Source organism: Podarcis liolepis, assembly GCF_965112155.1.
Source record: "Podarcis liolepis genome assembly, chromosome: 1".
In the NCBI taxonomy this organism is placed as follows: domain Eukaryota; kingdom Metazoa; phylum Chordata; class Lepidosauria; order Squamata; family Lacertidae; genus Podarcis; species Podarcis liolepis.
This window is the reverse complement of record NC_139554.1, coordinates 76,503,064-76,520,356: the sequence shown is the minus strand read 5'-3', so window position 1 is coordinate 76,520,356 and position 17,293 is coordinate 76,503,064. Positions and strand designations below refer to the sequence as shown.

Genomic DNA, 17,293 nt, shown 5'->3' with positions numbered 1-17,293 from the left:
TTCATAAATCTTCCTGGCAGGAATAAGTCACAGTCTCAGTGATTCTCTATGATATACCAAATAATTAAAATGAAGGGTTGTCATATTAATAAAATGCAGTACTGTATATACATAGTTTTTACTATATGCTGTATCTTCACATAGACTCACTTAGAAAAATTCATTGTCTTGAAAATTGCTTAACATCACATGGCAATAGATCTTATAGTTGAATGCACTGGTTGGATAATAACCTACACACAGTTTCAAGCTTCTCATATTTACCGTATCTGATGGCAGAGAGAGAGAGAAAGAGAGAGATTCAAACATCTGTAGATTTGCCCTCCTTGTTGGGAGAGAAGGTCTCCTAACACTCCTGGAACTACTCCCCCAAACAGTTTCATTTTCTTCTTAAGATGCCTTTTGGGTTTTGCTTTTGCTTTTTGCCATGTTTTTGGTCTACAGTACAGTATATACAGGGTTGGGTTTGTGTGCTTTGCTCATGCAGTGATGGTGATGGTGATGATGATTGCAATGTTGTTATAATGAAAATGGCTTAATAAAAAAGATGAGCCTTTTTGCCTGGGGTTCCCAGGAAATTATATGAGCTATAACAAATATACGTCCTCAAGGTGTTTTTGAATAGCCTCCTTGTGGGGTGTGTGTGTTTCTTTCCATTTTGTAGTTTACAAACAAGGAGCATTCTGAGAATTGTAACTATTAGGAGTGAGAACATACAGATAATTATAGCAATTTTGCAACGTTTCAGCATGGATGACGATTCATTAGTACATGCTGATGGTGCCAGTAATTTTGCTCTGTTTCATTACTAGGCCTAGGAACTTCCCACTGAAACAGTACTAACATCAACAAATGTTTGTGGAATTTATACCCATCCAGTAAAATTCCCAGGATAGCTTACAGAATTTTAAAACACAACAAAGCGTGTTTTAAGATACATACCAAAAATGAAACACACAAGGTTACTGGATGATGCTTGGAGCCATTCTTGGTGTTTGCTTTATGGAGGTGCTATTTCTTGCTCCACGGCAAGGATGGGGAACCTGCTTCCTGCTCAGGGTCCCATTTTGTCAGGAGTAATCTGTTAAGGGCTGCGTGCTAAGAGGTTCTGTGTACAGTTAAGTGGTGTATAAATTTTGGGCTCAACTATTTTATTCAGGAATGAATTATCATTACTAAGTTAAGTCAATTAATTTCAGTAGGTGTATTCTGAATAAAAATCAGTTGAACTTTATTGTTAAATAAAACAATGCTGGCAATGGATGGTGCTGGAGCCCAACGTAGACAGGGCACTCATTTTCTCTCCCTCTCTCTGCCACCCTCTTTCCCCTCTTCTTCCTTTTCACCTGTGTGAAATTAGGCTGAGGCTTCAGACACAGGTAGCTCACACCTGCCCTCCTTTAAAAAAGAAAAGATAAAAAGGTGCATATTATTATGTCTTCTTCTTCTTTGGAGATCACTCGTAGCTGAGTAAGATTGTCTTCCATAAACACGGTTTTAACAATGAGTCCGTAAGTGACTGTGGAGGCCAATTCTGGATCCACACATCCTTCCACAGTTAGGGACATTGGTTTCTGGGCGGGAGTTGATCACGGTGTGGATTTGCCAAGCATGCCTTCCTCCTAGCACGTTTCTTCCTTGTGTCCTGAGTTCGAGTGTCTTCAAAGCCCATGATACCTTTGGTAAAGGCTGTTCTCCAAGTGGAGCACTTGCAGGCCAATATTTCCCAGTTGTCAGTGTTTATACTACATTTTTTTAGATTTGCCTTGAGACAGTCTTTAAACCTCTTTTGTTGACCACCAGCATTATGCTTTCAATTTTAAAGTTCAGACTAGAGTAGTTGCTTTGGAAGGCGATCATCAGGCATCCACACAACATGACCAGTCCAACGAAGTTGATGTTGAAGAATCATTGCTTCAACACTGGTGATCTTTGCTTCTTCCAGTACACAGATATTAGTTCGCCTCTCTTCCCAAGTGATGTGTAAAATTTTTCGGAGACACTGTTGATGGAATCTTTCAAGGAGTTGGAGATGGCATTTATAAGTGGTCCATGTTTCAGAAGCATATAGTAAGGTTGGTAGTACAATAGCTTTGTAAACAAGCATTTTGGTTTCCCTGCGAATGTCCTGGTCCTCAAACACTCTGTACTTCAATTGGGAGAAAGCCGCACTCGCAGAGCTCAGGTGATGTGGATTTCGGTATTAATGTTAGCCCTTGTGGAAAGATAACTGCCCAGGTAGGAGAAGTGATCGACATTTTCCAACGTTACACCTTTGAGAGCCATTGTTATCTGCAGTTGTTGCTGTCATATTATCATGGAGGACACGAATGAAGCTATTGCACTGTGCTGGAAAGAACATTACCAACATCTCCTTAACCGCAACTCCCCCGTAGCTGCTGAGGTCCTCTCACAAATTCTGCAAAAACAAGTTAGAGATGAGCATCTCCAAATCTGGGAGAGTTGTGTACAGCTATTAACCAAATGAAAAACAACAAAACCAGTGGACCTGATGGGATACCTGCTGAAATCTTCAAAGTAGGAGGAATTGAACTTACACAACAACTTCACAAGCTCATTGAAAAAATCTGGGAAAGAGAAGATATCCCAGCAGACTTTAGAGATGCCAAAATTATCATTCTCTTTAAAAAAAGGTGACAGAACTGATTGTGGAAACTATTGAGGCATCTATTAGCTGCGGCCGGCAAAATCCTTCAAGGATTTTAGCAAACCGTCTCATAACAATATCCGAGGTGACCTTTCCTGAATGCCAAAATGGTTTTTGGCCTTCTAGGGGGACAGTGGACATGATTTTCACCGCTCGGCAGCTTCAAGAAAAATTCAGAGAGCAAAACCAACCCCTGTATATGGCGTTTATTGACCTGACTAAGGCTTTCAACACTGTAAATCGTAATGCCCTGTAGACTGTCCTTCTAAAAATTGGCTGCCCAGATAAATTTGTAAACATCAATTTGTAAACATATTATTATGAGGCCTGCCTTGAAAGTGGTATACAAATACAAAAAAATATGGATAGTACATGGTACATGATGGTACGTAATGAGACATGAGGTCATCAGTGTGTGTGTGTGTGTGTGTGTGTGTGTGTGTGTGTGTGTTCATGTGTGAGTAAAGAATGTCAAGGCTTTCAGAGATATCCTCTCATGAAGAGAGTTGTCAGTGCTCTCTGTCTTTCCAGAGGGAACTTGAACGGTGTCATGGGTGGCATTCAATGTCATGCTATTACAAACGTTCCATCTCCACAAATATTGCAGCTTACCCTATGGAACGAACCCCACCCCCTTCTGTAGATGAGGAAAGTGGGGAAAGCAAGCCCTCTTGCACAAACAGAAGTGCTTGAGCAGGGCTTCTGTCAATGGGGCTCCTTGGGTGAATCCCACTCATTAGCTCTACTTTATTGCAATAGAAGATGGGATATGCAATTAGCCAAATCAATATCTAGCCTGTATAGGAAAACACAAATGCAAACCTAGTTATATCTTTTTTCTTATAAGTGAAACTCTTGTACTTTTCTTTTGTTAATTTAACCTTGATTGAAATTCAGTAGAGCCACTGTAGGCCAGATGCAGTTGCTTCAGGTGCCAGATTTAGCCTTGGGGTCTCCAGTTGGCCATCACTCCTGAAGTCTAGAGGATAGAATGGGGTTAGACTAGCAAACGCTTTGTAAAAGGAGTTGAGGGCTGCCATTTATGATGAAGGATTATAATTATACAATGACCTGAAGGAGAGTTTTGACAAGCATTCTGCCGCAGACGTTTTGTAGCGCAATATTTTATTTATAAGCCCGAGTCTTTTCCTTGACACTGTCTTGAGACGCATTAAAAAGTTTCTAGAGTTGAAATAAACTGTTCACAAGGTTTTGATGCAAATTCAGGCAATTGCAAATAACAGTTGCATTCTATTTTCATTGTGACTTAATAGACATAAACCACAACCTTATTGTAAATTATTTAGGCAAAACGGCATTACAAATCTGGCAACAGTCAGCACTGCTACTGTCTAGGAGGACAACAGACTGGGCTTATCCACATTTACTTTCTGCCCCACTCTTTCCATGCTCCCTGTCTGAGCATGTGTTGTTGCTTTCTGCCCCACACTTTCCCTGTGTTTTCCGCGGATTGCTGTTTGCTCTGATTGAGCTTTAAAGAGCGGGTGACCACAGGACAAACACACATACAAACACATGGTAATGGAATGTTAAAGCCTGGATGTCTGCATGGAAAGAGTGGAGGAAAGGTGAGTGCAGATAAGTCCTGAGTGAGGTGCAGGAATGAATGGAACAGGAGGGAAGGGTGCAGGGCCTTGAGCTAAGAAGAGGCAGTCGACTTAGACGTAAGGTTTCCATGAGACAAGAGAGAGTAGGTAGAAAGTGCCAGCTAAGAAGGGAAGCTCGGCTGGCACTCACCCACAGCTGCAGCTGGTCTTTATAGCCAGATACCCATATTATTTGGTGTGTAACTTATTTCATCTGATGATGATTCACAGGCATAGGATAGAATAATAGAATTAATTCTTACCTCCATTAAAAAATCAAACATGTGGGTTTTCTCATGTTGTGTCTTGTTACTCCTTTGTGACATACTGAATATTTAAGCCCAGTAGGACTATAGTTTAGCTAGCAGTATAGAGAATGAGAACAGCATTAGGTCATCAATCAATGTGACATTGAGAATATTTTGGAGCATACTTGTTGGATCGTGCTCTGCATCCACTTTAAAAGTGTGCGTTGAATGAAATGGTTGCATTGCAGTTATGTGAAGTTACGTGGAACCATGCTACTTAATTCAGTAGGCTAGGCAATGCGGCCATCACAACCTATACTTGCAGCTTCCAGCACATTAGGAAACAACCCTTTAAAAACAAAACACCATGATACCATAATCAGGTTGCAATAGTTTTGATATCCTTCTTTAATAAAAACTGCAATCCAGTTTTGATATACCCTTGATTAACAATCCGCTATTGCATTGTGCTTAAAATATAGGGCTCTGTCCTATGAAAATGGAAACATAATGTCCTTAATAGCTCCATAGATGGCTGAAATGAAGTGTGCAATGGGTTCTTATCATATTTTCAAGTCAATGTTCTTCCCCCTAAAGCAAAAATAATTAAAATAACGCAGAAGGCTCTGAGCAGCTTTGCAAAGGCAGAGTGGCTTTGCATGCATAATGGAGGTAGAAAGATGATACTTAACTGAGGAAATTGACTGGAGCAACACTTGTCTTAAAACAACTGTAGGAAGGCTTATAGATTGTTCCATTTACCCAGAAATATACAACATGACAAAGATAAATGTCAGCAACCAAAATGCAAAATTATGGTTGGATGTGAAGTTGCTAATAGAACTGGCATGGTTAAACCAATAGTAGGGTAAAAAGTGATTGGAATAGTCTCTTAAATTTCACATTATACAGAAGCTGCCTTGAATATTATATGGTGTGTGTTTGCACAGAATACATAAATCAATTAATTCATCGCCAGGAGCAGTAAATGTGTACTTCAGTTAGAGGTGGTCTACATGCATCTAAAAAGTCATGTTATCAATCTGGCAAGTAGTGTAAGCTGCTAGTGTATTGGAATCCAAGACGGCTGTCATGAAATTATGTTTTGATCAATATTTCAGTTGGCACTAGACTTAGAAAATGAACTCCAGTGGCAAAGCCAATGGTGTGTGAATCAAGAGGATCAATCTTAATATTTCTATCAAGATAGCCTTATGCATTTCAAAAGTAGCCACTGTTTTGTTCATGATTAGTTACTCGAAAAAGTTGCAAAGTTGCTACACCAGCTCTGTTTCAAATGTGTCAATAAGAAACCAGGTTTGTTGGCTGGGACTGCTCCTTCACCCACCTTTATCATTTGAGGTCCAAGTGGCGTCAGTGGCAAGAAATGCCCTTTTCCAGCTACGGCTAGTTTGCCAGCTACAGCCATTCCTGGAACAAGGCAGCCTGACCACAATTTCGCCTGCTCTGATTATCTCCCGTCTCAGCTAATGCAGTGCACTCTATCTAAGGCTGCCCTTGAAGACTATGCAGAAATTGCATCTAGTGCAAAACGCTGCCACTAGAGTGCTGACTGGCTACTTGATGCACAGTTGTTGACATCCATCTGTCTTGGGAGACAATGGAGGAGTGCGCCTTTGGGGGTGAAGTCAATTCATTGGAGCTGCTGGCTAAAAGACCATGCTTGAACCTACCCTGCAGGAAGATAAGTGTGTCTGTTCCAAATCTCTGGTTCTCTCATTCCACCTCTTTCCTTATACACCCAGAAAATATTACTACACTCATTTCTTTTTATCCTCTGCAGTCTTTGTTCCCTGGTTTCCTTAATACTGCCTTTCCTTCATCTCAGAAAAGCAAACTTTTATGTTTGGAAAATAAATTTTACTTGCTGTTTTCTTAATTTGGCATAGAATGCACACAAGCCTCCCTTTACTTCTATGTAAATTGAGAAAAGACATTCAAGTATTTATGATGATGGCTGAAGATATAGGTCTTCCAGTTTTAATGCTGTGTTGTACAACAGAACTGTAGTGTGACCTTTAGTCAGAGGTCCAGTTCTCCATCTGTAAAATAGGGATGATAGCCAGTCCCCATCTCACATAATTGTGAAAATAGTACAAATTGTCAGGCAATGAGAATCTGTGGAAATAATTCAGAAGTCACTTACCTTAAAGTAGCACTGCTGAAAGCAACCAGCCCACTCCAGGGAAAGCAATTTTGCAGTTTATAGGTTGTTTTGTAATGGGGGTTGTATGAATAACACTTGATAGAATTACAGAGCAATATAATTGAAGTTGAAAGTAAACTCATACAGTGAAGTGGGTTTCAAATTACATGTCTTGAAAGGAAGTATAAGTAGATGGAATGCCATAGAAATGTATGTGCTGAAATTACACTGAGAAGTGTTTTGTTTAGAATGTCCAGTTTGAGATTCTAAAGCTTTGGTGTCCTTGCTGAACTGCAATTGTTTTTTGACAGTGGATTGATCCCTGATACTTTTGAAGGCATATTATCCTTTCTAATTTGCTTTCCCCAGCCCACCCTGGAACCAAACGAAATGTGGATGCTGATTTTGAAATTCAAATGGGTCTCATTCTAGATAGGTCATAACATTTGAATTATTTTATTATTTGTTATGTTTACATTCATTATTTATTTGATTTACATCCTGCTTTTTTGACTACCAGATCTTATCAGATCGTCAACTACTTTTAACTACTGTCTACATACCCAGTTTCTTATACCTTAGACTCACTACGAGTAATAGATCTACTGCACCCTGTTCCTCTCCAGTATAATTGTTCCTTTCCTATTGTTTAGTAATTGATTAAAGAAAACTCACACCATTGCCCCTCCTGGCTACAAACTACTGTTCACATACACTTGCGTGTCCCCAGAGCAACAGTTTCCATAGGCATCACCTTTTGCTGGGTGTCCTCTGGGGCTGCAGAACTCTTCTAATGCCCAAGGAGCTAAATAGAGAGGAACCTTGTGCTGTTTAGCATGAAGCAGTGCTGTGCCAACATTTTCTCCTGCATTTCCCCCAGCCATTCTATGTCAATTTATTGAGGGGGGGGGAATTACATTAAAATTTATCAAGGGGGAGAGAAACTTTTGGTGAAATTCTCATGCTTGTGGTCTTGTCAATCTTGCCTTACTTTTGAGGTGGCCAAAATGCCCTTTCATTCTACAGTTGGTCTCATTGGTGGTCTGCACTCTGCAGCCTTCCTAGGTGCCTGCTCCTTAACTGAAGTCCAGAGGAAGACAAGGCATAACGAGTTAGCTTCTTCCATAGGGCTTTTTCAGATCAGGAAAGGTGGGCAGCCTGGGAGGTTACAGAATGCTGGGATAAATGTTTACTGAAAAGAAACACATACACACACACTCACCCCCACCCCCACCCTTGGCCATCTCACAATGAAAAATTAAGATCGCCTCCCCTGCAATGTTGACATTTTTAAGTGCCCTGGAAATGAGGCAGAAAAATGAAGGCATCCTTTGCAGAGGAAGAACACTTTTGAGAAAGTTAAAGATAGATTTTGGCACAGCATCAGTTGACTATAGCAGTTGACTATATGCTGTGCTTTCTACTCTCTTTCTTTTGGGGCTAGAGATCTGCTAATGTGTGAGGAGCCAGGTGCTCTCCTGCTTGATGTTTCTTCCATTTGGTATACTTTGATTTGTACTTTAAGTCACAGATCAAAGTTACCAAATCCATATGGCTAAAAGCAAAACAGATGTGCCTCCCAGAGTAGCAGGCAGTCATCAGCAGGGTGTGTCAATACAGTGATCAATAAAGCACTAAGTTGGACACCACCTTACCCCTTCATCATGGGAAGAATCCCTTTCAAAGTGGAATGACATCACAATTCCTTATGGGCAAACTGAACTTTCACGGTGTCATCAACAATAGCTTCACTCTTCCATCGGCCCAGGGAACACAGTAAGTGAATCATAAGAATCTTGTTAAGATAATCTGATACTGCCTTTCTGTCTTTATTAACTCAGGTACATCTTACACTGTGGTCTAAACCACAGAGCCTAGGGCTTGCCGATCAGAAGATCGGTGGTTCGAATCCCCACAACGGGGTGAGCTCCTGTTGATCGGGCCTTTCTCCTGCCAACCTAGCAGTTCGAAAGTATGAAGTGCAAGTAGATAAATAGGTACTGCTCCAGCGGGAAGGTAAACGGAATTTCGGTGCTTCTCTGGTTCGCCAGAAGTGGCTTAGTCATGCTGGCCACATGACCCGGAAGCTGTACATTGGATCCCTCGGCCAATAAAGTGAGATGAGTGCCACAACCCCAGAGTCATCTGCAACTGGACCTAACGGTCAGGGGTCCCTTTATCTTCCGCTTACTTTTTACTGGAAACTTAATTCTGTTAAAAAGTTAAAGAGAAGTGATGACCTTCTCAACACACATTCAGGAACAATTACCGTATTTTTCGCTCTATAACACGCATCTGACCATAACACGCATGTAGTTTTTAGAGGAGGAAAACGAGGAAAAAATATTCTAAATGAAACAGTGGATGTATGATTTTTATGGTTCATGCTGTGGCCACAGACATGTGATCTGACAGTGAGTTTGGGGTAGCCCAATGCAAAAATCCTGAGGATCCATGTGGATCCATGCTTTGTAACCACGTTTTAAGTGGGGAGGGAAGGAAAAGAACTCAAGGGACAAGGAGCTTTTCCGCGGGGAGGAGGGAGGGAAAGAGCACTGTTGCTTTAAAGGTATACTTAAGGTATTTGCCCTGTGCCTGGGTTTTTTTTCCATTTAACAGTTTGCAGCCTTTTCCTTCCGCTCCTTGTTTTGAGGCAGAATAGATTTGAGCAAGTGAGGAGGACTTGGATTGCAGGGGATTCGCCATAGAATGGAGCACAAAAAAGCGGTAGGGGCACTAGGACCCAGACATTGCTCAAATCTATCCTGCCTGAAAACAAGCTGCTCCATCCCAGCCGATCAGCTGAGACGCGGGGGATTTGCGAAGTTTTCCCCTCTCCCTCATGCCCTCCCCAGCCTTTTTTTTTACTTCCTGGTTTTCACTGCGCTGGCTCAGAGCTCGAGGTTGGTTTTATTTTGCTGCTGGTTGCTTAAATTTTATCTTTCCTGCCGTCTCTCTGCAGCCTCATTGCTCTGTTTAGAGAGCGCGCAGACCTTTGCTAGCGTCTCTCCCTCCCGTGTAAGCGGCTGCTGCCGGCTTTGCTGCTATGGCTCTCCTTCCCTCCCTCCTTCCTGGCTCCAGGTCGCTTTAAAGAAAGCAAAGTGAGAGCCTCGTAGAGCGTGTAAGTGGCTCCCGCTTTGCCTGACTGACGGCAGCCATGGCTCTGATCCGTGCATTCGCTCCTTAACACGCACAGGCATTTTCCCTTACTTTCTCGGAGCAAAAAAGTGCGTGTTTTGGAGCGAAATTTACGGTAGCTAAAATGCCCTATTATGGCTGATGCAGAGATTTTGCAAGTATTTTGAGTAACCGTAATATAGCTATGCTTTCAGAGTGATTAAATATGAACATCTGTTAATATTGAACAGATTTGTTGAGCAATCATAGAAAGCTTTACTTACTTCAGAATAGGAAATTTAAAAAATCTTTTAAAAACTAAATTGTGAAAATAAGTTCCATTTCTCCCATAATCCAGCCAGTTTTCTCTGTTACCCTAGCCACAGGTTATCGTGAAACTCATGTGATACAGCTAACACATTTGCCGCATCAAATTATGCTCTGATGCAGAATACACAGGAGGGGGAGAGAACAAGAAACTAGAGTAAAATGGTGAAACCCTGTAACTGGAAACTAGAATAAAGTAGTGAGATGTAAGACTATTGAGAACTTTTAACTCTACTTTTAGAAGCCCCCAAACAGAAGTGTATGTGAACCTCTGTTGTATCTTTACTTACAAATTGGGTTTGACCGACTAAATAACCCTTTTCTCCTTAGGTGCTTGAAAACAGTATTTCTTTTGCGTATATAGGAGAGTTGTTGCTCTAACTATGGGGAAAGTCTTTACTCAGCTGCTAATTTGACCCTCTGAGAATGGTGGAGGCATTATCTTTATATGCCTTCCAAGAGTTGCAAATTGTAGGATTTTTTTCTTTCTATCTCAATGGAATGTGATGCAATGGGGAAAAAGAACACTACCTTTTAACTGTCACTAAAGCAGATTTTAATTGCACAGAAACTCTAGGCATGCACTTCGTACCAAAATAACCTTTAAAGCTTATTCAAAATGAGGGAGCAAGAGAGAGAGAGAGGAGCAACAGAAGTGGGAATCATAAAATGGCTAGCATACAATATATTACCATGTCCCTCTTGGCAGCCATCTCTGACATATTTCATTCTCACTACAGAGTTCCTTGTCACTAAATAGTGTCTTGGCTCCTGGAAATTAGTGTTTGCATAAATGTAATTGAGCAAATGATAATTCATTTCCGAATAAGGAAGCAGAATAGCTTTTAAGAAGCATCTTTTTTAAAAAAAACCAAACAGCTTAATATCTCTGACCCAACAGCTTTGTGACACATGTGTGATCTTTGGTGCATACGTAAGCTTTGTGCTAGCAGTAGCTGCCTCAGTGACTTCAGTACCAAGGAAATGCACTGTGCACACAATTGGGGATTTAGGTGCACAGCAGTGGTATAGCATGGGTTGCCAGGATTGCACCCCCCCAAACCCGAGGCTCTCAGGCTGTGGGTAGTGGCCTCAGGGCACTCACAGGAGGCACCCTGGGTGGTCTCCTCCTTCTGCCTCTTGCTAAGGAGTGTGAGAGAGCAGCTGCCGACAGCATGGAGCCACCTCCTTTGCTGGGAAGAGGGGAATCAGGGCTGTGCCTCCAGGAAGCCTCCTCATCCTGCGCTCGGCAGGGAGGCAGATGTGAGCCATGAGTTGCAACCAACATGCAGGTGGGGCCCAGCTCTGCCTCCCAGTTTGTTTCTACACCGTAGCCCATCTGCAGGAAAGATACCTTTCTGGGGGAACAGCTGTCATGCCGCCACCTCCCTCGGCAAGCAGGTTTTGCAAAAGAGCCCTTCCAGCTTGCCCACCTTTTCAGCTGGGAGGTGAGGTACCAAAACTACAATGTCCAGCTCGGGAGTAGGAATGTTTCCCAGCAACACCATGCAATCGAACGTGAAGCAGGAACACTCTTGGGCTGCCTTCTGCAGCTGGAATGTGCAGGAGCTCCTCAAAGAACAGCCTTCTCAATTTCAGTTTGGAAACTTCAGTGTATTTAACCGAAAGCAGCTCCAGCAGTAGCTGAGGTTTGGAGGCAGGGAAGCATCCCTTGCCCAACTTGTGCCCTTAACGTTTTTGCCCCTGGGGCAAGCACCCAGTTGCCCCCCCCCACCCAAGCTACACTACTGGTGCATAGCAATTCCTCAAAGTTGAGCACATTCTGATTATATGGAATTTGTGGGGATTTTTGGATCTGGTTGAACATATCATGTTTTGGGTTATTCTACACTGTAGATTTACCATTGATCATTAGAGTTGAAGTTTGATAGAGCCGGCCATTGAATTGTGCTCTCTTCTGTACCTGCTGCTTTGGGAGTATGGACTATCCTTCAATGAAGGTACAGTCAGCCATCTGTCAGGGGCACTTTAATTGCATCTTGCACTGCCCAACCTGCATTGAGAAGTGGGTTGGTCTACATGACCTCCAAGGTGCCTTTCAACTTGTGTATGTTTCTATCAATCTGCACAATGTTGCCCAATTTCCTAGGTCAGATACCAGCAACATATAGTTTTCTTCTCCCTATTCTCGGCATGTCTTCCTTCCCATTACTGATTAAATATAAAAAGGTTTAAATAAACAAAAGTTTATTTAATTCCACTTAATTTTTATTTTAAAAAGTAACTAACTGGGAGTCACGTGTGGTTAACAGGCTGCAGTTTGTCTAAACCTGGCAAATGCTTCAAATTGGCATAGCCACAACAGAAAGTTCTTCTTGCATTGTCCAAATTGCACCACATTGTAGAAGGGATGGGTGCAAATGTTCCTGTTAATATTTCAAAACTTTCAGAGCTGTGTGGGGATGGCAATCTGACATTGTCACTGCCATGTGCAGGCTCAGCTAAGCTCGTGTTCTCCCTTTGTCCCTCCCTGCTGCCTTGGTCTATATTCCACCTGGAACAAAAAGGTGATTGTGTACAAGGCAAGCTTGTTTTCCCCCATGTAATTCACAGACTGGGGTGAATGTTCTGTGCAATTTTCCTAATAGTTTTGTGTGAGGTTTTTTCTTTTAAGTACAAGCAACACTGATCTCAGTGTGGCGAATTAAAACCCCAGGATGCAGCGCCATAATGCAATGCCTACCATGATAAATGTACGCCAGCCAAATCCATTCCTGCTGTAGCCTCCCATCAAATTTGGTGTTTTGTTTTGTGTTTTGAAGAGGAGTGAAATGTGCATGTTTGGTAGAACTTTTAGGGCAAAAACCTCCCTTCTGGTCTCCCAGAGCTGTTTCTAGATAGTGTGGGATAGGTGGGTAGGTCTTATAATTTTTCTTATATAACCCTTGGGAAGTCTTCAAACTCTCCTAAACTAGATAAAAGGTAAGGTAAAGGACCCCTGGACTGTTAAGTCCAGTCAAAGGTTACTATGAGGTGCGGCGTTCTTCTCACTTTTCAGGCCGAGGGAGCCAGTGTTTGTCCACAGACAGCTTCTAGGTCATGTGGCCAGCATGACTAAATCACTACTGGTACACAGAGGACCATGACAGAAGCCAGAGTGCACGGAAATGCCGTTTACCTTCCCACCGCATCAGTACCTATTTATCTACTTGCACTGGTGGGCAGCTTTCAAATTGCTAGGTTGGCAGAAGCTGGGACAGAGCAATGGGAGCTCACCCCATCACACTGATCCAAACCGCCAACCTTCTGATCAGCAAGCCCAAGAGGTCTAAACCACTGAGCCACCCACTCCCCTAAACTACTAGTATACCAGTATAGGAACCACTATAGGTGAAAAAGAGATTTGACTTTCTACCACATGTATATGCTATTGAGGGGAAATTGCCTAATGAGTGGAGTATTTTACGCTACAGTACAGTGATACCTCTGGTTACATACGCTTCAGGTTACATACGCTTCAGGTTACAGACTCCGCTAACCCAGAAATAGTGCTTCAGGTTAAGAACTTTGCTTCAGGATGAGAACAGAAATCATGCTCCGGTGGCGCGGCGGCAGCAGGAGGCCCCATTAGCTAAAGTGGTGCTTCAGGTTAAGAACAGTTTCAGGTTAAGTACAGACCTCTGGAACGAATTAAGTACTTAACCCGAGGTACCACTGTATGCTGTGAAAGATATCTGTGCAATCCGTTTTGAGGGGAGGAAACCCAAGGTTGTCTAAGGACATTTATTGGCACACACTGCTAACAGTATTAGATACATTGTGTGAATTTTAAAATTAATGATACAGAGTCTTTTGCAAGCTTCACTAAAGCAGATGAGAGCAGGATCGTCTTTGAATTATAAATTCAATGACAGAAACTTCAATAATGAAGGACTAGTGTAAAATAACTTCTGCCCTTTAATGCATTGCAACATCGGGAATCTTTGCTCATCTAATCCTTGCATTAAAACTCAGGAGCCAGCTGGGCTGCTGTAACCCTCGTGAAACAAAATGGGGAAAGAGCTGTAAATGCTTCTGGTGAGTGGTCTTGTGATTATTTGACAATTCATTAGGTCACTTTTGCTATTTTCCTTTTCTTCCATGAACACTAAAAGGCAGAGCTGCGTGCAGTAGGAGTTGTAGGGAAGAGGCAGAGCTCAGTGTTTGGCGTGCAGAAGGCTGCAGGCTTGACCCCCAGGTAGGGCTGGGATAGGAATAAGGAAAAGAGGTCAGGGTGCATATGAGGCACTAGACAGAAGCGGTGATCCTGAAGGCTGGAAAGGAGGAAGATTAAGAGATGGTGTGTGAGAGAGAAGGGTGTATTCATGCTAGCTGGGAAAGGAAGCTGGGGCTAAGACTTACTATTATTATCATTACTTATTTATTGCATTCATATCCCATCTTTCCTCCATAGAGCTCAAGTTGGCATACATGGTTCTGCCCCTCCTCACCGAATCCCCACAGCAACCCTGTGAGGTAGAGAAGGCAGTGACTGGTCCAAGGTCACCTAGTGAGCTTCACGGCCGAGTGGAGGGATTCGAACCCTGGTCTCCCCAGTCCTAGTCTGGCCCTCTAACCACTACACCACACTGGCTCTGCCAAAATTGCCCTCCCATTCAGCTATACAACTCACCTTTTAGGCCTTTTCTCCTCAGGCATTCCTGTCGCTTGGGTGGGCATCCCAGGAGGCCTAAGAAATAATTCCTAGAATTCTCCCCGACCCTCCCGCAAAAGTGAACAATTGCCTGTAGAAACTTCGCAAGTCACTTTCTGTTCATATTTATCTTGAAATGGACATTTCAGGGCCTTACTGGGAAGGGGGGGGTGCAGCTAAATTAACTTGTCTTCTTCAGCGACCCACTCACCTTCTGATCTGTTGTACCTTTAAAGGAGTGCAAATGTTTGATAGATCTCTGGAGACAGAAGAGAGCACTTTTGTTATATATATTTTTAAAAAGTTGTGCCATTTTAATTTGTGAAGGCAGAAAGCCAATTCCGATTGACAGTTTAAGTGCCCACATAATAATAAACGAAATACAGATTTTATTTTCTTTGTGACCATTTCTCTTTTCCTTTCAGCCCCTGTTGGGACATAACATTGGAATGCCCTTGTTGCATCTGACTTTCTTGCAGAATATTGGAGAGCTTCCAACCTTTTAAACTGCTCCAGCTTTAATTTATCCCACTTCTGATGTTCTCCCCTACCGTATATCTCATTCCCCCCCATTTCCTACCCCCTTTTGCTCTTAGAGCCTATATATTTATTTAGCAAAATACTTTAAAAGCGGCCTGAATTTATGTTTAAAATTAGTTGTCAATGTTATTATCCCTGTGAATAAAATATACGTTGTACATTTGAGAGGGGGATCAGTAGTGGGAAATGACTCATTTCGGGAATATTTCCAGTAATACAAAATGGTGAAAGAAGTACCGTATTTTTTGCACCATAACACTCACTTTTTTCCTCCTAGAAAGTAAGGAGAAATGTCTGTGCGTGTTATGGAGGGAATGCCTACGGGTGGCATGCCTACGGATTTTCCTCCTCTAAAAACTATGTGCGTGTTATGGTCGGGTGCGTGTTATAGAGCGAAAAATATGGTAATTCCAGCACCACCCATCTGTGTTCAATATGACTTAAATGAAAGGCAGCTTATTAGAAGGGCACAAAGGATCTATTGAATCACAAAAACATTTGCAACCCCAATATGTTTGTTCCAACAATATCCACGACACCAACATGTTTGGAGTGGTTGCAGAGATCACTGGTTTCGGGCTGCAGAAGCTGGTACTGACTGGGAGCTCGAGCAACTTTTCTGGGCAATCACAGCAATGCAGATAATGACAGCTGGGTCTTCTTATTTTTCCAACCAAATATATGCTGGCATTTGTTTGGATTTGGCTGTCTATGGCGGTGCAAGGGAAGGGTGTTTGAATACAGCTGAGCCCTGCAGGTAGATGAAGCCTGAATGGTTTCAGTCCAGGTCCTTAGCTGGTAAAGGCAGGATCTTATTTGGAGTAATCCTTGAGATTGGGAAGGCCTTAATAAATGAAAAGGCAGCACTGCATTCCTCAAAGTGCCAAGATGTGGCTCATCTTTTGCTCTGCCCTTCTTCTCCATCCTGGGCCAACTGCTTTCTGACACTCCGCAAGCTTCCATTACGAGAAATTAAAGCAGCCCATGGCCTCCTTAAAATTCAGGTGCCACATTCATGTTTCACAAGGAACCTGCTTTTTATGGCTAAATTTTATGTTGGGAAATGGACTGCAGAGGAGAGCTCTGCACATTAAGGCACGCCATGAATTATGCACGAGGCACAGCAGTCGGGCATCGGCCGTGCCTCTTTATGAGCAAAAGAAAGCGATATTAACAATTTACACAGGGCTCGAGCTCTTATTTTTCACTGGGAAGCAATAACAGGCCGTGGTGCTGGGAAACGAGTGGTGTGTGGCTCCTCCTCCAGGCCCCTAGGGGGGCTTTCAAAAGCGATTTGGCAGCAGGAAACAGAAAACCAGTTTGAGCACCATGCGGGGGTGAAGTGCGGCAGGAGGGAAAGGACACAGCAGTTTTGTAAGTCATTTGGCAGTGCTTTGCGAGAGTGTCGGGACCGGAGCCAGGCTGACAGATCTGTGCGTTTATCCGATCTGTGTAATGGGGCTGTAAGGCCACTGTACAAATTGGCTCATAGACATCTCCTGAGAGAACCACATCTATCAAATCCATAAGGAAAAGACTGAGAGCAAGGGTCTGGGCAGGAGGGGGTCACTGGTAATCAGGCTCATTAGCTGCTGTGATGTTTAAAGGAGCAGAAGGGGGTGCAAGGACTCATATCAGATATCCTTGCTTTATACCCAGATGGCCTTTCTGTCCAATTGCCCATTGCTCCTGGCTCTTTTTATACTCCCTTTTAGATGGGGGAGAAGGGGAAGTGGTACCAAATATTTCCATTCAGTAATGATGAAAAGAGGCAGTTTTGGAGATTTATCACTTGGATAAGTGACCTAAATGGCGAAATTTCTGTACACTTTGCTCCCTTTTTAATGGCATATTGCTTTCTTTATGCCTGTCTAATAATTTCTATTCATAACAATATTGACATAAAACTAAACATAAGTGCTATTTCATGCCAGTCAGGCTATGACAGATTTGGGCATTAAGAGA

The 17,293-nt window shown here is 42.6% G+C and overlaps 1 protein-coding gene and 1 long non-coding RNA gene across 12 annotated transcripts in view; both read left to right on the top strand.

Moving 5' to 3' along the window:
• The window catches only part of TSPAN4 (tetraspanin 4), a 511,237-nt gene that overhangs the window by 393,004 nt on the left and 100,940 nt on the right, over positions 1-17,293 (top strand). The window contains exon 1 of one of the 11 annotated variants that reach the window (XM_083478922.1): positions 8,439-8,466. The exons of the other annotated variants lie outside the window; for them this stretch is intronic. The gene's annotated coding sequence lies outside the window, so the exon portion shown is untranslated. Of the gene's footprint in view, positions 1-8,438; positions 8,467-17,293 lie in introns of those variants that run through there. 11 annotated transcript variants of the gene reach the window in all.
• On the top strand, positions 11,356-15,493 carry LOC310695948. The gene is made up of 2 exons (XR_014520365.1): positions 11,356-14,172; positions 15,214-15,493. It is a non-coding gene; the product is annotated as an uncharacterized lncRNA (long non-coding RNA).